The sequence below is a fragment of the Schistocerca gregaria genome, unplaced genomic scaffold, assembly GCF_023897955.1.
Source record: "Schistocerca gregaria isolate iqSchGreg1 unplaced genomic scaffold, iqSchGreg1.2 ptg000351l, whole genome shotgun sequence".
Classification (NCBI taxonomy): domain Eukaryota; kingdom Metazoa; phylum Arthropoda; class Insecta; order Orthoptera; family Acrididae; genus Schistocerca; species Schistocerca gregaria.
Genome location: NW_026061811.1, coordinates 5,076,120 through 5,102,963, shown reverse-complemented (window position 1 = coordinate 5,102,963; position 26,844 = coordinate 5,076,120). Strand labels below are relative to the sequence as shown.

Here is a 26,844-nt window from a genome sequence, read left to right as displayed (position 1 = left end):
AACTTTAAATTTTCCGTAACTTTTCTAACTAAATGTACCTTTCCTCTCAAACCATTTATCCCAGAACCATGGAATTCTAACGACCAGTTTTCTTACTCGAGGGCATGAAGAGTCGAGGGATATGAAAGGGAAGCAGTGGTTGGGAAGAGAGTGAGACAGGGTTGTAGCCTATCCCCGATGTTATTCAATCTGTTTGCTGAGCAAGCAGTAAAGGAAACAAAAGAAAACTTCGGAGTAGGAATTAAAAACCATGGAGAAATTGTATTATAATGAACACTATGGTCTTTTAATTTTTGAAATTTGCCCGCAAAACCTGTCTTTCAAAATTTTTCTAAAAATTTCACTATTAATATATTATTCATGAAAAATTGTCAGCTTGTTGGAAAATAGTGGAAATGCATGTAAGAAATGTTTTGTGTTTTACCGTTAATATAACACAACTTAGGATAAGGGTCATATAAATAGATCAGTTAACATGGTGGAGATGGAAGATACGTTCTCCCCGTGAATATTGTGTTTAAAAACAAATGAATATTTTCAAATCAACAGCTCATTTCATGAAGTCATAACTAGAAGTGAATAATCTCCACAAAAATTGGTAAGTTAATTACTTTGGTGCAAGAAAGTCTCCATCATTAAGGAGAACGATGTTTTCAATAACTTGCCGGCAGCCATAAAAAGCTTTACTACTGACAGATTTCAGTTTACGAGGAGCCTAAAGGATTTCTTGCTAACCATCTCTTCCGACACCATTAATGAATTGAATTACTTAGTAGAACAAGCGCGCGCGCGCGTTTGAGTGTGTGTGTGTGTGTGTGTGTGTGTGTGTGTGTGTGAGAGAGAGAGAGAGAGAGAGAGAGAGAGAGAGAGAGAGAGAGAGAGAGAGAGAGAGAGAGAGAGAGAGAGAGAGAGAGAGAGGGGGGGGGGGGTCAAATAATACGTGTACTATCAGAAGTGTGACCAAATTTTCATTCCTCGTTCATGATCAGTCCATTTGCGGTCTGTGGATAATAAATTAGCATATTATTTTCCCATTGAGTATCTCCCCATTATGGATCAATTTCAATGGAAAGTACATATAATCTAACCCTCTTGTCTGCCCCACTTCTGTTGAAGGTTACACATGAGACAAGTACCTTGTTGTTGTTGTTGTTGTTGTCTTCAGTCCACAAACTGGTTTGATGTAGCTCTCCATGCTACTGTATCGTGTGGAAGCTTCATCTCCCAGTACCAACTGCAACCTACATCCTTGTGAATCTGCTTAGTGTATTCATCTCCTGGTCTCCCTCCTCGATTTTTACCCTTCACGTTGCCCTCCAATATTAAATTGGTGATTCCTTAATGTCTCAGAACGTGTCCTACCATCCGACCCCATCTTCTAGTCAAGTTGTGCCACAAAGTTCTCTTCTCCAGTATCCTATTCAATACCTCCACATTAGTTATGTGATCTACCCATCTAATCTTCAGCATTCTTCTGTAGCACCACATTTCGAAAGCTTCTATTCTCTTCTTGTTCAAACTATTTATTGTCCATTATTCACTTCCATACGTGGCTACACTCCATACAAATACTCGGAGAAAAGACTTCCTGATACCTAAAGCTATAGTCGATGTTAACAAATTTTTCTTCTTTAGAAACACTTTTCTTACCATTGACAGTCGACATTTTAAATCACTCCTAATGCGTACTCCCAGATAATTTATGGAATTAACTGCTTCCAGTTGCTGACCTGCTATTTTGTAGCTAAATGATAAGGGACCTATCGTTCTATGTATTCGCATCACATTACACTTGTCTACATTGAGATTCAATTGCCATTCCGTGCACCATGCGTAAATTATTCGCTGCAGATCCTCCTGCATATCAGTACAATTTTCCATTATTGCAACCTCTCGATACACCACAGCATCATCTGCAAAAAGCCTCAGAGACTTTCCGATGTCACTCACCAGGTCATTTATGAATATTGTGAATAGCAACGGCCCTATGACACTCCCGTGCGGCACACCTGAAATCACTCTTACTTCGGAAGACTTCTCTCCATTGAGAATGACATGCTGCGTTCTGTTATCTAGGAACTCCTCGATCCAAGCACACAACTGATCTGATAGTCCGTATGCTCCTACTTTGTTAATTAAACGACTGTGGGGTACTGTGTCAAAAGCCTTGCGGAAGTCAAGAAACACGGCATCTACCTGTGAACCCGTGTCTAAGACCCTCTGAGTCTCGTGGACGAATAGCGCGAGCTGGGTTTCACACGGCCGTCTTTTTCGAAACCCATGCTGATTCCTACAGAGTAGATTTCTAGTCTCCAGAAAAGTCATTATACTCGAACATAATACGTGTTCCAAAATTCTACAACTAATCGACGTTAGAGATATAGGTCTATAGTTCTGCACATCTGTTCGACGTCCCTTATTGAAAACGGGGATGACCTGTGCCCTTTTCCAATCCTTTGGAACGCTTCGCTATTCTAGAGACCTACGGTACACCGCTGCAAGAAGGGGGGCAAGTTCCTTCGCGTACACTTTGTAAAACCGAACTGGTATCCCATCAGGACCAGCGGCCTTTCCTCTTTTGAGCGGTTTTAATTGTTTCTCTATTCCTCTGTCGTCTATTTCGATATCTACCATTTTGTCAACTATGCGACTTCAAGAGAAGGAAGCACAGTGCAGTCTTCCTCTGTGAAACAGCTTTGGAAGAAGACATTTAGTATTTCGGCCTTTAGTCTGTCATCCTCTGTTTCAGTACCATTTTGGCCACAGAGTGTCTGGACATTTTGTTTTGATCCACCTACCGCTTTGACATAGGACCAAAATTTCTTACGATTTTCTGCCAATTCAGTACATAGAACTTTACTTTCGAATTCACTGAAAGCCTCTCGCATAGCCCTCCTCACACTACATTTCGCTTCGCGTAATTTTTGTTTGTCTGCAAGGCTTTGGCTATGTTTATGTTTGCTGTGAAGTTCCCTTTGCTTCCGCAGCAGTTTTCTAACTCGGTTGTTGTACCACGGTGGCTCTTTTCCATTTCTTACGATCTTGCTTGGCACATACTCATCTAACGCATATTGTACGATGGTTTTGAACTTTGTCCACTGATCCTCAACACTATCTGTACTTGAGACAAAACTTTTGTGTTGAGCCGTCAGGTACTCTGTAATCTGCTTTTTGTCACTTTTGCTAAACAGAAAAATCTTATTACCTTTTTTAATATTTCTATTTACGGCTGAAATCGTCGTTGCAGTAACCGCTTTATGATCGCTGATTCCCTGTTCTGCATTAACTGATTCAAATAGTTCGGGTCTGTTTGTCACCAGAACGTCTAATATATTATCGCCACGAGTCGGTTCTCTGTTTAACTGCTCAAGGTAGTTTTCAGATAAAGCACTTAAAAATATTTCACTAGATTCTTTGTCCCTGCCACCCGTTATGAACGTTTGAGTCTCCCAGTCTATATCCAGCAAATTAAAATCTCCACCCAGAACTATAACATGGTGGGGAAATCTACTCGAAATATTTTCCAAATTATTCTTCTGGTGCTGAGCCACAACAGCTGCTGAGCCTGGGGGCCTATAGAGACATCCAATTACCATGCCTGAGCCTGCTTTAACCGTGACCTTCACCCAAATCATTTCACAATTAGAATCTCCGTCAATTTCCTTCGATACTATTGCACTTCTTATCGCTATAAACACGCCTCCCCCTTTACTGTCCAGCCTTTCTCTGCGATATACATTCTAATCGGAGTTTAGGATTTCATTACTGTTTACATGTGGTTTCAGCCAACTTTCTGTCCCTAGTACTATATGGGCGTTGTGACCGTTTATTAATGAGAGCAGTTCTGGGACCTTTCTATAGACGCTCCTGCAGTTTACTATTAGCACATTAATATTGTTATTCCCTGTCGCATTTTGCCTACTCCTGCCTTGCCGCATCTCAGGAGGCGTCTTGTCGGGCCTAGGGAGGGAATTCTCTAACCTAATAAAAAGCCCATGTGCACTCCACACGTACTCCGCTACCCTCGTAGCCGCTTCCGGCGTGTAGTGCACGGCTGACCTATTCAGGGGGACCATACATTTCTCCACCCCATTGCGGAGGTCGAGAAATTTGCACCCCAGCTCTCCGAAGAATCGTCTGAGCCTCTGGTTTAAGCCTTCCACTCGGATCCAAACCAGAGGACCGCGATCGGTTCTGGGAACGATACTACAAATAGTTAGCTCTGATTCCACCCCGCGAGCGAGGCTTTCTGCCTTCACCAACTCCGCCAACCGCCTGTACGAACTGAGGATGACCTCTGAACCCAGACGGCAGGAGTCATTGGTGCCGACATCAGCAACAATTTGCAGTCGGGTGCACCCAGTGCTCTCTATCGCCGCCGGTAGGGCCCCCTCCACATCTCGGATGAGACCCCCCGGCAAGCAGACAGAGTGAACACTGGCCTTCTTCCCCGACCTTTCCGCTATTTCCCTAAGGGGCTCCATCACCAGCCTAACGTTGGAGCTCCCAATAACTAATAAACCCCTCCCCCCATGTGCCTGCTCGGACCTTGCTGAAGGAGCAGCCACATGTCCATTCACAGGCAGAGCGGGCGATGCCACACGGCCAGCCTCCACATTGACCCTCCGCCTCGTGCGCCGCGAACGCCGCTGAACCCGCCACTCCCCTTGGGGAGAGGGTGGCCAGCCGCGCCCGGTACCCGCGAAGATGTCTCGACAGCAGGGACAGTGGGTGAAGCATCTAACACCTGGGGTGCACCATGCGACGCACTAGAGTCCCCACTGCCGCTACACTCCGAGGCAGCAAAAGCAAAAACACACGGAAGAAGAAGTGACAAGTAAGAAAAATACAGTTAATACTTAAATTAAGGTAGCTCGCTGCACAGCAGACGTGAAGCAGACGGCGGTTAGGGCGACACATGAACTTACAACATAAAAGTAATAACAGATAAAAATACATGTTCATGAACCTGAGAGAAAATCAGTCCATAAGTTTAAGCAAACGCTATCAGCAGTACAATGAGAATCAACTTAATTTTTCAATTAACTCCTCGACAGAATAGAAGGAGTGACCCATGAGGAAACACTCCAGTTTCGATTTGAAAGCGCGTGGATTACTGCTAAGATTTTTGAATTCGAGTGGCAGCTTATTGAAAATGGATGCAGCAGTATACTGCACACATTTTTGCACAAGAGTTAAGGAAGTCCGATCCAAATGGAGGTTTGATTTCTCCCGAGTATTAACCGAGTGAAAGCTGCTTATTGTTGGAAATAAACTAATATTGGTAACAAGAAACGACAATAAGGAATATACATATTGAGAGGCCAATGTCAAAATACCCAGACTCCCTGAACAGAGGTCGACAAGAGGTTCGTGAACTCACACCACTTTTTGCCCGAACCTCTCGTTTCTGAGCCAAAAATATCCTTCTAGAAGGGGAAGAGTTACCCAAAAACATAATACCATACGACATAAGTGAATGGAAATAAGCAAAGTAGACTAATTTACTTGTCGAAGTATCACTCACTTTCGGTACCGTTCGAATAGTGAAAATGGCAGTATTAAGTCTTTGAACTAGATCCTGAACGTGGGCTTTCCACAACACCTTACTATTTATTTGAACACCTAGGAATTTGAACCGTTCAGTTTCACTAATCATATGCCTATGCTGTGATATTAAAACGTCAGGTTTTGTTGAATTGTGTGTTAGAAACTGTAAAAACTGAATCTTACTGTGATTTAACGTTAGTTTATTTTCTACAAGCCATGGACTGAGGTCATGTACTGCACTACTTGAAACGGAGTCAATGTTGCACACAACATCCTTTACTACCAAGCTAGTGTCATCAGCAAATAAAAATATTTTAGAGTTACCCGTAATACTTGAGGGCATATCATTTATATAAATAAGGAACTATAGCGGCCCCAACACTGATCCCTGAGGAACCCCCTCCCCTTGACAGTACACCACTCAGATCCCCCATTACACTGTATTACGTTCCCCATTCCCGTAGATCGTTCCCTAATGCTCTTCCTGAAACACTCTACAACTTCTGATTCTGTCAGTTCTTTCAGGTCCCATCTCCTTAAATTCCCACCTTTTTCCAGTTTCTTCAGTTTTAATCTACAGTTCATAATCAATATATTGTGATCAGAGTTCACATTTGCCCCTGGAAATGTCATACAATTTAAAATATGGTTCCTAAATCTCTGTCTTACCATTATATAATCTACATGAAATATTGCAGTATCTCCAGGTCTCTTCCACGTATACAACCTTCTTTCATGATTTTTGAACCAAGTGTTAGTTATGATTAAGTTATGCTCTGGGCAAAAGCCTACCAGGCGGCTTCCTCTTTAATTTTTTACCCCCATTCCATATTCACCTACTACGTTTCCTTTTCTTCCATTTCCTACTGTCGAATTCCAGTCACCCATTAATATTAAATTTTCATCTCCCATCACTATCTGAATGATTTCTTTTATCTCATCACACATTCCATCAATTTCTTCATCATCTGAGGACTACTTTTACGACTTTGGTAGGCGTGGGATTCGTGGCTATCTTGGCCACAACAATGCGTTCACTATGCTGTATGTAGTAGCTTACCCGCATTCTTATTTTTATTAATTATTAGACCTACTCATGCATTAGCTTCATATTAGCCTTCCTAATACTTAAATCTATATCAGATGTTAACAATGACGCCGGTGGATGGACTATCACGAAATTACTGACCGTCGAGAATGTCACAAATATAACCGACAAGCTAATGGGCCCTTCACAGGAAAAGGTTTTTTGCCAGAAAACGGGGAAAACTGAAACCCAGCAAATGAGTAAAAAAGTGTATATTCACTAACAAAAAAATAGTGTACGCACACAACTTACACAACAATAGTCTGGGATTACTCTATTACGTAATACAGTTTTTGTGATTGTATCTTGCAGCTTTAGTTATTTTTAATTAAAAGAGGCTTTAAAAGGACAGAAAGAACGTGTTGGACTACGCTAGAGATCGTTCTGTTAGCACAGTCTTTACTTTGTAATCACTTTCGTTGACTTCGGCAACTCTCAACAGAAATCTCCAACCTAACCGAGACAATGTGCTACGATACAGCCGAGATCATGACAAGAGAATGGGCTACATCACACTCGAAGTAAATGTATATAGGTAAGGATCCCCATGACCTGTATACGTCTGTTATAAAAAATCTCCAAGCCACTCTCCTCAAATAGACCGCAATCTTCTCTTGACCTTCAACTGTTACTATTTCAGAATTGAAAACCAGACTCAAAGAAAATTTGGCTACAAGGCACAAAACTAGAAAAATAAAAATAATAAAAGTGAGAACGTGAAACATGTTAGCAATAACCATAAACAGGAGATTTTACAGAAAATAAAATTGAGAAAGGAAATTATTAATATTATCGACCGTTTAGGAACTCTAGGCTACGAAAGGGATGAAAACACATATCGAATAAGTGGTGGACGAGTTAGTGTGTTTTAAGATTAAATCCAAACAAGAATTAGAGAAAAACATATCGACGCAAGGCCTCTATTACGAAAAATTGCTAAATCTCGAGACAAATTGTGTCCTTCTGTATTTGATGAAATGTTTTGGCCCCTAGTACGGATGAAACAGTATCTGCAATATCAACAGGAACTTCGGACATGTGTTTCATATTTCATCCAAGCCTGCAGTCTATAAATATTTAAACAAAATACTATAACAAAGTACCACTACAGGGGAATTACTTACGGAGTAGTTCTTGGTAAAGAAACACAGGACACAATTACGTATGTGGGCTTAATACGAACTACAACTGTGTTTATAAATCGCTATAGTTGCCTTGGACTAACGACGAGCGAATATCAATATAACCTGTACGCTTTTCAAAGCTGTTATCCATGAAAAAGCTAAACCACGTATCGCGAACAAAATACTATTTAACACCGAAACAATGATATTAGCTGACAATGGGCACAGACTTTAGTCAATGGGCACTGTTGAAAATTTGTGCCAGACCAGGATTAGCACCCGAGTCCCCTGGTTACTAGGGAGAGGCAATGATCACTGTGTCCGAATTACACAGTGGTCAACAGAATATCACGAACTGCCCGAGCATGCCGTTCGTTAGATCCAAATTCTCAATTTCTCCATAGACTGCTAATGCACTGCTCCTTGAACATAATCCTCCTCCCCTTAATTATACAGCACATGGCCAAAAAAACAGACACCGAATATATGCAAACTTGGCCTTACGAACATTGCAGACGTCGTCTATGTAACACACGTCAAACTTCAAAGAATTTACCAATTCGTTGCATTGTTTACTATAGACCACAAATAAAGTAACGTAAAAAAAGCACTGCGTCTATTGAGCTCATGATTCAGAGTTAAAAAAAACTAATAAGTCGCCTACATATTACAGTTGCTGCCAAAAGAGGAGAACCATTATTTTCCCACAAAAGGAAATATAGTTAAAATGACGCATCTATTTCGGTTAGTTTATGCGGTTACTAAAATTTGCCGTGAAAGTTACATAGTGGACTCTACCCTCCCCCCACCAGAAACGTAGTTATCGTGGCTGTTGTGAGACTTTTGTACACAGTTAGAGAAAGTGTGTTAAATGTGGCGTGGACGGAAACACTAGGCTACGCTACAGGGCAATCTGCTCGCATAACGTTTACTCGGCATTCACAATCGTTGGCGTAAACAACTCTCAATCAAATTACCACCTTCCAACCTAACTTAGATCTCGGGCTACACTACCAATCGGCCTGTCATCACAACCAAATATTCATTGAGTGGGGGTGGGGGGATTTCCTGTATCTCTAGGAAAAACTGTCAGTTTTGTCAGACTCAACAGCAAGATTTACCAATGGTAAACACTTTTTAGACGGCTCGTAATTTTAGAATAGTCCTCTTCGTCTTACTTGGCATAAATTGTTCGCTGGCGTCCCAGCAGCTAGCTCCCTCAGTGTCTGCTTCTGCCATCGCACCACGCCAGTCTGCTGTTGTCCTAGCAGACCGAACGCACCGCACATCCGACACCTTCGGAACCACTCACTGGCCAGTTAGCAACTGAGCGGAACACTGTTTACATCGTGAAAGGAAAACTATGCAAAGATGTACACTTAAATGGCACGACTGAGTAGCGCACACACACAGTAATATCTGAGGAATGTCCTTCGACACGCGCAGAACGAAAGTCTGCTCGCGAACGTACAGCGTCTCTGAAAAAAAAATCTAGTGACTATATTCCGGCGTTACAGCCAGGTTCTCATACAAATGAGCAAAAAAGGGTAAATTTGAAATTTTTTTTGAGACAATGAAAATACATTCGAACGATCTGTTTGGGAATTACGAGTGACAATACTATGAGCTTAATTTTAGATTTTCAATAAAAAATGGCGCCCGTAATTATGATTTGATCAAGGGCTTGCGAGACTGGAGTACGCAGAGTGCGTGCAGTGTGGCACCTCAGATGTTACCTGAATTCAAAAATGGGTAACATCAGTTGATACTACATTATTTCTCTGAACTTGAAAATGGATAACATCAGTCGATAATACATAAAATTAATGGGAGCGCATACCTAACCGCAATGAAACAACCTTAAATTTAACGATACAGTGCTAATTCGAACTTTGAGTTCGATTTTGAGGGGTTTGTTTCACTCCTTATGCCTACACAAAAATTAGTTAATATTAACAAATGTCATATTATAGCTATAAGTTCCTAAGAAAAGTGTTTACTTTTAGGGGTCAGAGGTAGAAGTTAAGAGATCGAACCACTTTTAATTTATGCTGCATGCCGTTCTGAGAAAATCGTTACTCGAAAAAAAAAGTGTTCAAAGTTTAGGGAAAACATTTAGTTATATTATTACTTCGATTTGCATGAACTGAGTGTTACACATATATTCTTAATGTCGCTGAAAACGAATCTGAAGTCAGATTTTCAATATTCAAAACAGCTAATCCAATACGGAGGGCAAACGATTATGTTTTGACCAATTTTTACCAAAAATGTATTTTCGTTATTTACGTTTAGTCTGCAATTCAAGGAGTATTTATCAGCCCTTCCTCTACCTCTGATTGTTCCTAGACAGCAACTTCCTGTTCTTCTTGGCAGGAAAAGCCGATCTGTCTAAGCTGGATATGCAGCACTCGGCAGCCTGCACCTGATATTCGTCCGTATTTTCGGTGAGTATGTTTGCATGCATTCTGCAGTATGAATCCTTTTGAGCACGTGCGACATGGGACGAGTTATCATCTACATCTATATGGATACCCTGCAAAACACATTTAAGTGCCTGGCAAAGGGTTCATCGAATCACCTACACAACTGATAATTAATTGAAACCCTCAGCTGCCGACAGGTGTTGTTGATATACTTCGATGGGGACAGCTGAAAAGTGTGCCGCTACTGGGACTCGAACCCAGGATCTCCTGCTTACAAGGCAGACGCTCAATCCATCTGAGCTATCGAGGGCACAAATGAACAGCACGACTGCAGGAATTTATCCCTCGCACGCTTCCCGTGAGACTCACACCCCGAACCGCCCACAATCCGATTACGTAATGTACTTAATAGGTATTTGTCCATCCACTCATTACTGGCTCACACTAAGGTGACGATTCCCGTAAGATTTCCGGTAGCCTGTGCGCATTCGCACAGACGAAGGTCAATGGCTGTGTGACGTTTAACCATAGATATGAAGATAGTAACTGTTCTAGAAAGAACAGGCGCCACTGACGACCGTGCAGCTCTTCTAGAATACATGATAGACCGGCCGATGTGGCCGAGCGGTTGTAGGCACTTCAGTCGGGAGCCACGCGACCGCTACGGTCGCAGGTTCAAATCCTGCCTCGAGCATGGATGTGTGTGATGTCCTTAATTTAGTTACGTTTAAGTCGTTCTAAGTTCTAGGAAACTGATGACCTCAGATGTTAAGTCCCAAAGTGCTCAGAGCCATTTGAACCATCAGTCCCTATGTTTACACACTACTTACAGTAACTTATGCTAAGGACAACACACACACAACCATGCCCGAGGGAGGACTCGAACCTCCAACAGGGGGAGCCGCGCGAACCGTGACAAGGCGTTGGACACATGGCGGGTACCCCGCGCGGCTCATGGCAGCCGTGACACTGCTTCAAACAATGGACTGTAGAAACTTTTGTAAAGCACGGATTAAAAAAAAAAACCTTTCCGTTCCAGGAGTCTTGACAAGTACACCTTTAAAAAATGCGACTACAAAGAAATTGAGTTTTCGAACGGGGCAGGGCTTAAAACTTTGAAGAGTTAAATTTTAATGGCCGTTCTCTTGTATGCAAATAGTTTCACAGTAGAAATTTCTCTAGTTTTATTTATTTATTTATTTTTTGCTGTAGGTAAACAAGGATAGGATTCTGAGAAGGGGGAAGTGTGGGGGGGAGGAATCTCGCCTCTCCCACCTTGGAATTCTCAGTACAGAATTTTTATTCATTACGAGATTCTCAGCCACTTGCAGAAGTGATTTCGCGTGATTCTGCAAAACTTTTCCTTTAGCCAATCATAGCAACTATAGGATTCCGTTCCTGCTGCATGACATGTCTCGGAACTTAAACTGACCAACTTATTTGCATAAAGAGCTAGCTTATCATCCGCTTCTTTACTTACTTAGACCGTTCATGGTCTGCAAAGCATTTTTTCTTTAATAGTTTTTTTTATGTCTTTTATAAACTGCAACACTTTCTAAACTTTTCTAAACTTAACGCCGTTGAAGCATGGTCTTTTGCTGAATGACCAAAAAGCAATGCTGACAGCTGGGGTCCAAGGTTTTTGTTAATCAAGCCGTTTGTATTCTTGTTTGTATAACGCATATTTCTTTATATCTAATTGAGAAGTGAAATACCGGTTTTCGTAGATGCAGATTTAAAATATTTTAATATAACGCAATAAATATTTCATTAAAATTTTCATCCCCTTATGCTCGAAGTTAAAAACCAGTGAAACACGTAGTTTTTAAAAATTGTAACAGATTAGCCGAATACGAATTGTCAGATATGCTTTCATAATGCTTTCATAATGAACCAATTTCAGAAACGTGGAGCCGGATCTGGGGGTGAATTTCCTTCTCTCCGAGACACCCGGCTTCTTCTTCGACTTAGCCGGCAAACAGGCCGAGGACGCCGGGTGGGGACCGAATATGCAGCAGTTTGTGGATGGCGACGTCGTCACTGGCTGTTGCCTTCGTGCGGGCCTCTTGTGTAAAGGGGGAGCCAACCGTGGCCAAGTGAAGGTCTGTATTCCACAGGAACGAGTTAGCATGGCACTCAGATATTTCCACGAGTCGGCGGACGGGGGTCATTTGGGGTTCTTCAAGACCTTGAACCGAGTTCAGGAATACATGTTTTGGCCCAACCTATATCGCGATGGCAGGCGATTTGTTGGCAACTGTGTCCAGTGTAAGCGTGGTAAGCCCGATGTTGGGCTGCACAGAGAACTACTACAGTCGCTTAGGGAGCAGTGTCCTCTGGACCGCGACTCAAAGATCGAAACAACGATCGACGGAAACTGGTGCCAGAAACGCACCAGCTCACTCTATTTCATCCCCTTAGGGGTTGAACTTCCAAAAACACCGAAACACGTATTTTCTTATTTGTAGCCTTGAAGTCAAATACCAATTTTCGTAGATGTAGCCTTAAAAATACTTTCATAGTTCTTCCATAATTATTTATCTCAAAATAAAATGTTCATCCACTATTTCACCTCATAGAGGTTAAATTCCCAAAGATACTGGAACACATATTTCTTTATTTCTGACCTAGAAACCAGATACAAATGTTCGTATGCCTAGCTTCAAAATTACCTTAATAGCTACATGATTCAGAAATCCTTTCATGTCCTGTGTCTCCCCCTTAGAGGTGGAATTTTGAAATATGCAGTATAAGCGGTATAAGATCAACACTCTTTCCAAATCTCAAGGTTTATTTTCCTTGGCGGTCTGGACTGTGTGAGTTTCATAGTAATAGTCCTCCACACACACACACACACACACACACACACACACACACACACACACACACACACACACACACACACACACACCACTACCAATGCCACCACCACCTCCTGGGGAAATTTCTGCAGACGCCCTTGTTCCACTGCAGTCATATTTTGCCGACGACCTACATTTAGCAGCGTGGGAGGGATAGTGTCGTGCAACAGACACTATACTCAGTAGACAACGAACTGTTCGTTGTGAAATCAGCGACGTATTAACCGAGACTGACACAGAAGGTGCTGAAGGTGAAGCACACTAGACTCGTGTCTACCACGGCTTCAAATAGTATCGATTTACTATGAACGGAAGTTCCGAAAAGTGAGCAAGTAATTTTACAGTAAATTCAGTACCGATGGTGAGGATATACAACGAAAAACATTTCTATAAAATTTCAGAAATAATGAAATATTCCACTCAAGTCGCGTGACAGAAAACGCAATGGATATGCTTGCACTTAAGACGGAAGGCCCTACGTGCTTACGCAGGCTTACGACAGATCGCAAAATTCGGCAGTAGGCGTAAGCCAACCTCTTGTGCTGCCATCTGTTATTGATGCCAGGTATCAAGGTCTCAGTAGTACGACCATCCACTGGAGAGTAGTTTGCTTTGTAAGCACTCCGTCTTCAGGCCACGAGTGACCTACTGGGACAGCACCATCCGACCGCCGTGTCATCATCCGTGGAGGATGCGAACAGGAGGGGCGGGGGTCAGCACACTGCTCTCCCGGTCGTTATGTTGGTATTTTTTGACCGGAGCCGCTACTATTGGGTCGAGTAGCTCCTCGATTGACATCATGAGGCTGAGTGCACCCCGAGAAATGGCAAGAGCGCATGGCGGCCTGGATGATCACCCATCCAAGTGCCTTCAACGCCCGACAACGCACTTAACTTCGGTGATCCCACGTGAACCGATGCAACCTCCGCGGCAAGGCCGTTGCCGCAGATATTTTACAGTAGTTGCTTACGTTTCATAATTATCTAGTTTACGGGGAAAATGTAAAAAAGGCGATTGTCACCGAAGGTACAACTAATCTGAATTTCTGGTTAGTTATCAAGTGGTCTTGTGTGCGAGCCTGAATTTTTCATCCTTTGCGGTGGGAATGATTCAAACCCGTCATGTTCTTCTTATGAAGTGTTCTATTTATTTTGCACACAATGATCGTTTGTAGTTGTGTTGAGTTACCACCTTGATAAATTTTTGGATGGCGCACGTATCATAACTGAGATTTGCGCTTAATGGCTGAAGGTGAATTAGCGTAATGAGTAGTAGCGAATGTTATAGTAACATGTTTGTAAATTATTTCAGGTAAATTACGTTAGTCGTGTAATATTATCCGTATACCAGTACAGTATATGGGCCAATTACGTTAGTCATGGAATACTATCCGTATAAGACTATGTCACCTTGGTGTCCCGGAATTTGCTTCAATTTTGGAATCCACGAAAGAACTGGAAATTTTCCTTTACACAGCTTTCCATATAATTTCTATTACAGTGATTCAGTCTTGCCTGTCACTCGACTTTTCTGACTGTGAAATAAATTCTATCGCTCAGGTGCTTATTACCTCTTCGTGTTTCCATTTGCCGATATTGCGCATAAACACATATCTCAAAGTTGCTATGGACATTGATGGAGCGACACACTTTTCTATGGCGACACTGCAGTTTATAGATAGAAAAACCGATCAGTTAAAACGACATGGGTATTTTAGTTCTGAATAACCGATGTCTTTCAGTATTAGTTTGCTCTCGGTTATAACAAGTATCTTTTCATTTTTTCCTGATAACCACGTAAAAACAGATATATCAATTAGCCACAGATGTCGTAGTAAAATTTTTAGTTTTCAAATAAACCTTTTTAAAAAAAGACGAGTAATTTTTATTCGTAAGATTTCCATAGCACTGAAATACGGCGTTATTACAGAAAAAAATGGGAAAAGTTATGTATGCCACTTTAATAACACTGCTGATAGAAACGAGCAACAAATGGATTGGTCCAACATTGCCGAGACAATACTGTGCCTGTTATACAAGCAGAGCGCGAGACTGGACACAGTTTCTCGCTGTTGTCGAACGTCAGTTGTAACATAGAATGGCACCATCTGGAAGACTGGAAGTATTTTACGATATGCGGTACGAGTGAAGAACAAAGTTAGATTTGGTCGACTTGCGACATCATACAAGGAAAAAAGTTAAAATTTAACAAATCATTCATAGTTCTGGATAAAAGTAGAAAGTGCCTGATCTGCTGCTGTGTCTACGTAGTATGCCGTTATCTGCTTTTAGCCCTTAAAAACAGAGAAATTAAAACGAAAAAGAGAGTTCTCCTGCCGCAGTTTTCACTCTTTATTGCTGGACTATACGTAATGCCTGCATAGTGCTGTGATAACCGATTACAATATAATTTTTGAGCAGAGCTTCTAAAAACTATAATCAGTAGGATAATATTGCCAGTTTTCTGTAGTATAGAAGCACTCGCCAGCAGCGAAGATCGGACAAAGTTTTATTTGACTATTTAATTTAAAGAAATTAGAATTATATTAATACCGTCAGTTGCTCGCGGGCGTTGATAAATATCAACGTGGACAAGTGAAAATGTGTGCCGCGACCGGGACTCGAACCCGGGATCTCTTGCTAAAATGACAGACGCTCTATCCATCTGAGGCACAGAGGACACAGTGTATGGTTCGACTGCAGGGACTATCTCGCGCACGCCTCCTGCGAGACTCACATTCTCACCTTGAATGTCCATACACTACAGTCGTAGAGTCTCACTCCAACACACTCATTCCTCGTGGAAGACATGTCCATATCAATATAAGTATATGGTTCTGGCAATACCAGCCATGACCTTCTTCTGTGAAGATGCACACGTATTCCCCGAACTGGACTTGGTAAGAATGTGTTCCACGAGTAATGAGTGTGTCGGTGTGGGACACTACGAATGTAGTGTGTGGACATGCAAGGTGAGAATGTGAGTCTCGCGGGAGGCGTGCGCGAGATAGTACCTGCAGTCACACTATCGTCTGTGCCCTCGGTGGCTCAGATGGGCAGAGCACCTGCCATGTAAGCAGGAGATCCCGGGTTCGAGTCCCAGACGTGCACACATTGTCACCTGTCGCCGTTGATATATATCGACACACGTGAGCAGCTGACGGTATTAATATAACTCTAATTTCGTTCTGAACGGCTGCAGGTCATCATAAGGGTATTTAATTTGACATTTTGATTCCATTTATCAAGAAACTGAGAAAGTAAAAATTGTTTAATCTTTGTTTGATTTCTACGTTTACTAGAGAAAATAATGTAAATAAAATACTGAAAATCGGTTATTACAAGAACTGGTATTGTGACGGGCTTTAACAATTAGCTTAAAGAAGGGTTGGGAAACTGATAAGAGCCGAAAACCAGTTATTTCAGCGTTAACCAACATTCCCACTGGTGTTCTGAGTGGTAAGATTGACGCACAAGGACAACAAGAACAGTTTCTCAGAAAGGTTACTGGAGCTCTGATGTTCTCAAAATGAACGGGCCAGCCATTGGCGTCTGCGAGGGTGAAGGGGAGGGGGAGGGGAGGAGGTCGGGAGGGGAGGATAGGCAAAAGGGCACTTTCACCCATCGCCCCCAACCCTCCCTGGAATCTGGAGTAAAGAGTTTTTATTCGTTACAGTATACTCTTCCAGATAAGAATTCTCCACAATACTGATAAACCTTAGCTTTGGCCAGTTGTAGCGCTTATAGAGTTAGGGTCTTGTAGCTTGATGCACCTCGTAACTGACCAGCTGATTTGTACACAGAGTGCCAGTTTCAGAATCATGCACTCCAGCCCCGACCCGCCTTCCCCCCTCCCCACCACTGGAAATATTTCTGCAGACTCCAGTCTGCCACTGTGCATATATTTTGATAACATCCTGGTTTTAATAGCATCGAAGGAACAGCATTGTGCAGTAAAAGGGTAGACCTAGCACAGAACACACCATTCACAATGAAACGCATCACTTAGTAGATGGTGAAGTACTCTGAAGCTAGCCAGATAGAAACAGAACCTCCTGGCACTGCATCTAACCCAAATTCTAATCTTACACTAATCTCTTGTATGTACCTACCACGCCCTCAAAGAGCCAACGATTTACTATTATCAGAAGTTCCGAAAAATGAGGAAGAAATTGACCCACACTTTTTTGCGTTGTTTATTATTTCGATTACACTATAAAGGGAATGGACTTGTAGCCACAGGTTACACAAGCGATAGATGGTTTAAAATACATAAAAAGAGATGACAATAAGAAACGCTTTTTAAAAACACAATGATGCACGGCTTTTACGATTTTTACAGGAAAAAAATGGATGACAAAATAAAGGTTTTTCAAAAATACGCTGGTAGACAATATTGGGGATTTTTTATCTTTATAGATGACTAGCGGAAAAGCTTGGTGTTGACCAGGCATTTATTTAGAGCTGTGCGTCCACGTCCGTACTATGCAGCGTCTGGCCTTGTCCTGAGTTTTTATGACGTATCTCCCGAAACATGTGTCGTACAATGATATAATTTTGTAGGTACATTCAGCGTCATATGCGGATACTGTCTGCAAAATTTATTGCGAATATAGTAGCAAAGAAGTAACAAATTTAAATGTCACGAATGCTGTGATGCCCACACACTTGGGTGTAACTAATGTACACGGGATTCTTGGCACGATCATTATGGCCACCATTACCTGTGGTCGTAATTGGACCAGCTGTGTCGACGTAGTGAAAATATAAATGTGCATAACATGGTAAACGTCCATTCTTCCCAGCCATCAGACCTGAACTACGATCAAAAATATCATAAAAAGTGGTAGGGGCAATGGCCTTGCCGCAGTGGATACACCGGTTCCCGTCAGATAACTGAAGTTTAGCACTTTCGGGCGTGGTCGGCACTTGGATGGGTGACCATCGGGGCCGCTATGCTCTGTTGGCATTTTTCGGGTTGCACTCAGCCTTCCGATGCCAATTGAGGAACTACTCGTCCGAATAGTAGCGGCTCCAGTCAAAGGAAACTACCACAACGAGTGGGAGAGCCAGCTCCTCCTCCACCCTCAGTGAGAATGACGTGGAGGTCGGATGGTCCTGATTGGCCACTTGTGACCTGAACACGGAGTGCTTTTTTAAAGTAGTACTCCCTACATAAAACTGACAGTCTAGGCTCAGGGACTGTCCACGGTAAATGCTGCAATGGACCTACGAATACTATTAAAATAACGGTTTGAGTTCTCTTTAATTGTCCAATCATCTGAAGTGAGTCCTTATTGCAGTACGCTGAAAAATAGATTTTATGTTAATGGCGGATAAATTTTATGTGAATGGCGGCAAATTAACTTTACCCTAATGACACACAAGGTCAATGCCGTACTATCACGTAAAGTATTCTCAGATCGAAATGTTTTGCATTAAAAAATCTCCAATGTAGATTCATAATACCGCAATTATAATTCTCAAAATAATTTGGAGCTACGTTCAATGCATATTTAAATGCATCTTTCAAAACAATAACAGAATTCTCATTAGATCATCATTATCAATGGCTAGAGTATTCCTATTATTTCGTCTACCAAAAACCGCGTCTCACTATGGCTTCTTCAGTACGCTGTTTTGTTTTCCACTGTTGACAATAGAAACGATCTGGCAGATGTGACATTGTAGATGCGCAGTATGCGTGTCTTAATGCAAATAAACCGTCTGGAACATTTACCCTTGAACGTCCCTAGAATGGGATTTCATGGAACGTTATTACTTTCCTGTGTCCATTTCCATCACAAAAGCTGATCGCCACGACTGGGGAAGGGGAGGAGGGGGTGGGCTGAAAGTTGGCAGCAGTGGCAGAAAAACCGAAGAAAACCTCACGTTTTCGTCATTTGTTTTCATAATGAAGTAGTGCCAATTCATCACATCGCACGCTTTTCTCTCGGAAACGGTAAAATTCATCGTCTGGATATCAATGTCGCCTGCTGAGGTATGCAGTCGCACCACTCTGTACGAAATAGGTTCTAAGCTGATGCAGTCGACAAGTAACATCGAAATATATCGTCACCTAGAAATACATCGACACCTCGAAATAAATCCACACCTCGAAATAAATCGCCACCTCGAAATAAATCGCCACCTCGAAATAAATCGCAACCTCGAAAAATCGCAACCTCGAAATAAATCGACACCGTGAAATAAATCGAAACCTCGAAATAAATCGACACCTCCAAACAACCGCTACACCGAAATGAGTCGATATCCCGAAGTATATCGACATCTAGACGCATTTCGGCTTACCATATAGACTGAAATCTCGATGCTAGTCGACATATCGAGATAAATTGAGGTACAGAAATATATCGATATCTCGAAATATATTGGTACCACGTAATATAAAGATATCTCTCAAAATAGCGATATCTAGAAATTTATGGATTACTAGAGATATGGAGGTACCTTGAATTATATCGATATCTCGATAAGAATCAATACCTGTAGTACACCAATACATGGAAATATATCGATACCTGGAAATATAAAGACAACCTTAATTGTGTCGGTATATCAAAATAAATCGATATCTCGATATAATCGGATACTCTAAATCAATCGATATCTCGAAATAAATAGACTCCTCAATATAGATAGATATCTCGAAATAAATCGATATCATGATTTAATGTGCGCATCTACGTAAGTCGATATATCGAATTGAATCGATAATGGGAAAAGTATGGACGTCTCAAAATAAATCTGTACCCCTAAGAAAACGATTATCGAAATAAATAGATATAACGAAATATATCGCTATCTTGATAAATACCATTATCTAGTGGTCGGATAAATGTTTCAAGATGACATGACATAACAGTATAGTCTACATACATGAAAATAATTTGGATTTTCAATATATCGATAGATTTCTAGACCTCGGGAAAAAAAATCTTTGATCCGACCTCGGGGCAAAAACGCAGACCTCGGGAAAAAACGTCGACCTCGGGGAAAAACGCCGACCTTAGGGCAAAAACGCCGACCTCGGGGAAAAACGCCGCCCTCGGGGCAAAAACGCCGACCTCGGGGAAAAACGCCGACCTCGGGGGGAAACGCCGACCTCGGGGAAAAACGCCGACCTTGGGAAAAACGACGACATCGTGGAAAAACGCCGACCTTGGGGAAAAACGACGACATCGTGGAAAAACGCCGACATCGGGGAAAAACGCCGCTATTGGGAGAAAACGCCGACCTCGGGGAAAAACGCCCACCTCGGGGAAAAACGCCGACCTCGGGGAAAAACGCCGACCTTGGGAAAAACGACGACCTCGGGAAAAACGACGACCTTCGGAAAACTGCTGACCTCAGGAAAAATCCAGTTCCATTAATTTACATAGACAATAATGTTAGTTACCATTAGGTTCTCAAAATGCAATCAAATTCCTGATATTTATCACCTCACACAAAAAGTGGTCATGACAGAAAAGTCTCGTTCTTTAGAAAGTTTAGAATGAGATGTTCTAAATAATGCAGATAATCCATTTACAATAATCTACAAGCACTGCACAATGAGAAGAGACTGTCAACCAGAGCACTTTGAAATAGTGCACAGCCAGGAAGACAGAGGTTGCATTGCTGTTTCTAATCCTCTGGTGCTTGAGATTTAGAATCCAGGATTGCCTCGAATGAGAACAGCAATAATGGATGTCCTGCACCAGTGTAGAACTTACTCTGGAACTCCACAGAAAATCACAAGGCACAATTATATCACATCATTTTCAGCAAACTACAGAAGCCTCTAGTGGACATAACAACGTCGTCACCTCCTTCACTAGTGAAAGATCTTAGTAGCTATTGAGTCAAGAGTAGGTGGCCAATTAATAATTTGTTGTTCAAAGCTAACTTCAGTGTATATGGGAATACTCAGTGGACATCTTTAACCATCATATTTTACTGTCAACTTCCCAGACTATAAGTATAAGCAGAGCTTGGTCTTTACCAATCCGAGATTGTTTAGAATAGGTATCAATGGAATCAGATCCACTGGGCATTTAGAGCAACCTGCTTTAAACAATATGAGCAGGCAATAGACACAGACACACAATTTGAAATTTCTCTGTGAAGCGGTTACCTTCATCGTCTTCAAACTTACTTTGTGTGCTGCGGTATGCGAAGGCACTAATAGCAACACAGTAAAACACAGAAGAAACTTATAAGTTGATGTAATCAGCCAGTAAGAAGCAGTAAAATTCAAGTTTTAGTAATCGATTATTGACTTATTATCCGGCTTTGGTGCCTCAGACATGTCCGACGACCTTAAGATTTGGCATGAAACGAAGTCTGGAAGACACGTTACACGATAGAATTGGAAAAGTGCTCATGTGTTGTAAAAACCTAAGAAATCGTCCCGTTTTCGTCAATTGCCGTCGAATCGACGTAATGACATATCGTCACATTGGATGCTTTTCTCTATAAAACAGTTACATTTATCGTCTGGAAACTTATGTCCCTGGCTGCGGCATGCGGAGGCACTAATAGCAACTCCATAGAACACAGAAGAAGCTTCTAAGTTATTGGTTCAAATGGCTCTGAGCACTATGGGACTTAACATCTGTTTTCATCAGTCCCCTAGAGCGTAGAACTCCTTAAACCTAACTAACCTAAGGACATTAAACACATCCATGCCCGAGCAGGATTCGAACCTCCGAGCGTAGCAGTCCCGCGGTTCCGGACTGAGCGCCTGAACTTCTTGACCACCGCGGCCGGCTCTAAGTTGATGTAATCGGCCAGTAAGAAGCAGTACAATTCATGTTTTAGCTATCGATTATTGAATTATTAGCCGCCTATGGCGCCAGGGATATGACTGACGACGTTACGATTTTGCATGAAACGAGGTCTGGGAGCCACGTTACACGAGAATGTGTGAAAACTGATCATATGTAGTAAAAACTTAAGAAATCCTCCCGTTTTCGGCATCTACTATCGAATCGACGAAATACCAGATCGCCACAATGGCCGCTCTTCTCTCTGAAACGGTTACATTTATCGTGGGCAAAGCTATGTCGTGTGCTGCGATATGCGGAGACACTAAAAGCACCATAGTACAACACAGAAGAAGCTTCTAAGTTGATGTAATAGCCAGTAAGAAGCAGTACAATTTAAGTTTATTTATCGATTTTTGACTTTTTAGCCTTCTTTGGTGCCTTGGATATCAGCTAGGTCCTTACCATTTTGCATGCAGGGACGACTAGCAGCCACGTTGCACGGGAGAATGTGAAAAGTGATCATATGTAGTAAAAACCTAAGAAGTCCGCCAGGTTTCGTCATTTGCTATCGAATCGACTTTATGTCAGTTCGTCACATTGGCCGCTCTACACTTTGAAACGGTTACATTTATCGTGTGGAAGGCTATGTCGCGTGCTGCGATATGCGGAGACACTAATAGCACCATAGTAGAACACAGAAGAAGCTACTAAGTAGATGTAATAGCCTGTATGCAGCAGTAAAATTCAAGTATAGTTATCGATTTTTTTACTCTTTAGCCTTCTCTGGAGCCTTGGCCATGAGCTAGGACATTAAGATTTTGCATGCAGGGAGGTCTAGCAGCCACGTTGCAGGGGACAATGAGATAAGAGTTCATATGTAGTAAAAACCTAACAAATCCGACCGTTTTCGTCATTTGCGATCGAATCGATTTAATGTCAGATGGTCACATTGGCCGCTCTTCTCTCTGAAACGGTTACATTTATCGAGTGCAAAGCTATGTCGCGTACTGCGATATGCGGAGACACTAAAAGCACCATAGTAGAACACAGAAGAAGCTTCTAAGTTGATGTAATATCCAGTAAGAAGCAGTACAATTCAAGTTATTGATTTTGACTCTTTAGTCGGCTTTGGGGCTTCGACATGAACTACGAACTTAAGATTTTGCATGCAGGGAGGACTAGCAGCCACGTCGCACGGGAGTATTTGAAACCTATTTATATGTAGAAAAAACCTAAGAAATCCGCCCGTTTTCGTCATATGCTATCGAATCGATTTAATGACAGAACGTCACATTGGCAGCTCTACTCTCTGAAACGGTTACATTTATCGTGTGGAAGGCTATGACGCGTGCTGCGATATTCGGAGACACTAAAAGCACTATAGTAGAACACAAGAAGGTTCTTAGTTGATGTAATAGCCAGTAAGAAGCAGGACAATTCAAGATTAGTTATCGATTTTTTACTTTTTAGCCTTCTTTGGAGCCTTGGACATGAGCTAGGACCTTAAGATTTTGCATGCAGGGTCTAGCAGCCACGTTGCAGGGGACAATGAGAAAAGTGTTCATATGTAGTTCAAACCTAACAAATCCGCCCCTTTTCGTCATTTGCTATCGAATCGACTTAATGTCAAATGGTCACATTGGCCGCTCTTCTCTCTGAAACGGTTACATTTATCGTGTGCAAAGCTATGTCGTGTACTGCGGAATGCGGAGACACTAAAAGCACCATAGTAGAACACAGAAGAAACTTCTAAGTTGATGTACTAGCCAGTAAGAAGCAGTGCAACTCAAGTTATCGATTTTGTACTTTTTAGCCGGCTTTGGGGCACTGGACATGAGCTAGGAACTTAAGATTTTGCATGCAGGGAGGACTAGCAGAAACGTTGCACAGCAGAATGTGAAAATTGTTCATATGTAGTAAAAACCTGAGAAATCTGCCCGTTTTCGTCATTTGCTATCGAATCGACTTAATGTCAGATCGTCAAATTGGCAGCTTCTCTCTGAAACAGTTACATTTATCGTGTGCAAATCTTTGTCGCGTGCTGTGATATGCGGAGACACTAAAAGCACCTTAGTAGAGCACAGAAGAAGCTTCGAAGTTGATGTAATTGCCTGTAAGAAGCAGTACAATTAAAGTTTAGTTATCGATTTTTGCCTTTTTAGGGGGCTTTGGTGACTTTGACATGAGCTAGGACCTTAAGATTTTGCATGAAGGGAGGACTAGCTAACACCTTGCATGGGAGAATGTGGAGAGTGTTCATATGTAGTAAAAACCAAAGAAATCCGACCGTTTTCGTCATTTGCTTTCGAATCGAGTTAATGTCTGATCGTCACATTGGCCGCTCTTCTCTCTGAAACGGTTACATTTATCGTGTGCAAAGCTATGTTGCGTGCTGCGATATGCGGAGACACTAAAGGCACCATAGTAGAACACAGAAAAAGCTTCTAAGTTGATGTAATAGCCAGTAAGAAGCAGAAGAACTCAAATTTAGCTATCGATTTTTGAATTTTTAGCCGGCTTTGGTGCCTTGGACATGAGGTAGGATCTTAATATTTTGCATGAAGGGAGGACTAACAGCCACGTTGCACTGGAGATTGTGAAAAGAGATCGCATGTAGTAAAAACCTAAGGAATCCGCCCGTTGTCGTCATTTGCTATCGAAAAGACTTAATGTCAGATCGTCACACTGGTCGCTCTTCTCTCTGAAACGGTTACATTTATCGTGTTCTAAGCTATGTCGCGTACTGCGATATGCGGAGACACTAAAAGCACCATAGTAGAACACAGAACAAGCTTCTAAGTTGACGTAATAGACAGTAAGAAACCGTAAAATAATTGTTTCAGCTATCGATTATTGACTTTTTAGTCGTCTTTGGTACCTTGGACATGAGCTAGGAAAGTAAGAATTTGTATTATGGGAGGACTAGCAGCCACGTTGCACGGGAGAATGTGAAAAGTGTTCATATGTAGTAAAAACCTAAGACATCCGCCCGTTTTCGTCGTTTGCTATCGATTCGATTTTATATCAGATCGTCACATTGGCCGCTCTTCTCTCTGAAACGGTTACATTTATCGTGCGCAAAGCTTTGTTGCGTGCTGCGAAACTCGGAGACATAAAAGCACAATGTAGAACACAGAAGGAGCTTCTAAGTTGATGTAATAACCAGTAAGAAGCAGTACAATACAAGTTTTAATTATCGATTGTTGACTTTACAGCCGGATTTGGTGCCTTGGACATGAGCTCGGACCTTACGACTTTGCATGAAGGGAGGACTAGCAGCCATCTCGTACGGGAGAATGTGAAAAGTGTTCAAATGTAGTAAAAACCTGAGAAATTCGTCCGTTTTCGTCACTTGCTATCGACTCGACTTAATGTCAGATCGTCACATTGGCCGCTCTTCTCTCCGAAACGGTTACATATATCGTGTGCAAAGCTATGTTGCGTGCTGCGATAAGCGGAGACTCTAAAAGCACCATAGTAGAACACAAAAAAGCTTCTAAGTTGATGTAATAGACATTAAGAAGCAGTAGAACTCAAATTTAGTTATCGATTTTTGAATTTTTAGCCGGCTTTGGTGCCTTGGACATGAGGTAGGACCTTAAGAATTTACATGCAGGGAGGACTAGCAGCCACGTTGCACGGGAGAATGTGAAACGTGTTCATATGTAGTAAAAACCTAAGAAATCCGAACGCTTTCGTCATTTGCTATCGAATCGACTTAATGTCAGATGGTCACATTGGAGGCTGTTCTACATGAAACGGTTACATTTATCGTGTGCAAAGCTACGTCGCGTGCTGCGTTATGCGGAGACACTACAAGCACCATAGTAGAACACAGAAGAAGCTTCCAAGTTGTCGTAATAGCCAGTAAGAAGCCGTAAAATAATCGTTTTAGTTATCGATTATTAACTTTTTAGCCGGCTTTGGTGCCTTGAACATGAGCTAGGACCTTAAGAATGTCTATAAAGGGAGGACTAGCAGCCACGTTGCACGGGAGAATGTGAAAAGTGATCGAATGTAGTAAAAAACTAAGTAATCCGCTTGCTTTCGTAATTTGCTATCGAATCGACTTAATGTCAGATCGTCACACTGGCCACTCTTCTCTCTGAAACGGTTAAATTTAACGTCTGCAAAGCTATGTCGCGTGCTGCGGAATGCGGAGACACTACAAGCACCATAGTAGAACACAGAAGAAGCTTCCAAGTTGTCGTAATAGCCAGTAAGAAGCCGTAAAATAATCGTTTTAGTTATCGATTATTAACTTTTTAGCCGGCTTTGGTGCCTTGGACATGAGGTAGGATCTTAATATTTCGCATGAAGGGAGGACTAACAGCCACGTTGCACTGGAGAATGTGAAAAGAGATCGCATGTAGTAAAAACCTAAGAAATCCGCTCGTTTTCGTCATTTGCTATCGAATCGACGTAATGTCAGATCGTCACACTGGCCACTCTTCTCTCTGAAACGGTTAAATTTAACGTCTGCAAAGCTATGTTGCGTGCTGCGGAATGCGGAGACACTACAAGAACCATAGTAGAACACAGAAGAAGCTTCTAAGTTTATGTAATAGCCAATAAGAAGCAGTACAATTATAAGTTTTAGTTAACGATTTTTGACTTTTTAGCCAGCTCTGGTGCCTTGGACCTGAGCTAGGACCCTAAGATTTTGCATGAAGGGACGCCTAGCTGCCACGTTGCACGGGAGAATGTAAAAAGCGTTCATATGTAGTAAAAACCTAAGAAATCCGCCTGTTTTCGTCATCTACTATCAAATCGACTCAATGTCATATCGTCACGTTAACCGCTCTTCTCTCTGAGACGGTTACATTTATCGTGTGCAAAGCTATGTCGCGTGCTGCGGAATGCGGAGAATCTAAAAGCACCATAGTAGAACACAGAAGAAGCTTCTAAGTTGATGTAATAGGCAGTAAGAAGCAGTAAAATAATAGTTTTAGCTATCGATTATTGAATTTTTAGCCGGCTTAGGTTACTTGGACATGAGCTAGGACCTTTAGAATTTCTATGAACG

The 26,844-nt window shown here is 41.9% G+C and overlaps 1 non-coding gene across 1 annotated transcript; it reads right to left on the bottom strand.

Moving 5' to 3' along the window:
* Positions 1–10,423: 10,423 nt before the first annotated feature.
* Positions 10,424–10,498, bottom strand: Trnat-ugu (transfer RNA threonine (anticodon UGU)). The gene has a single exon. It is a non-coding gene; the product is annotated as a tRNA-Thr (tRNA).
* Between the last annotated feature and the right edge of the window lie 16,346 nt (positions 10,499–26,844).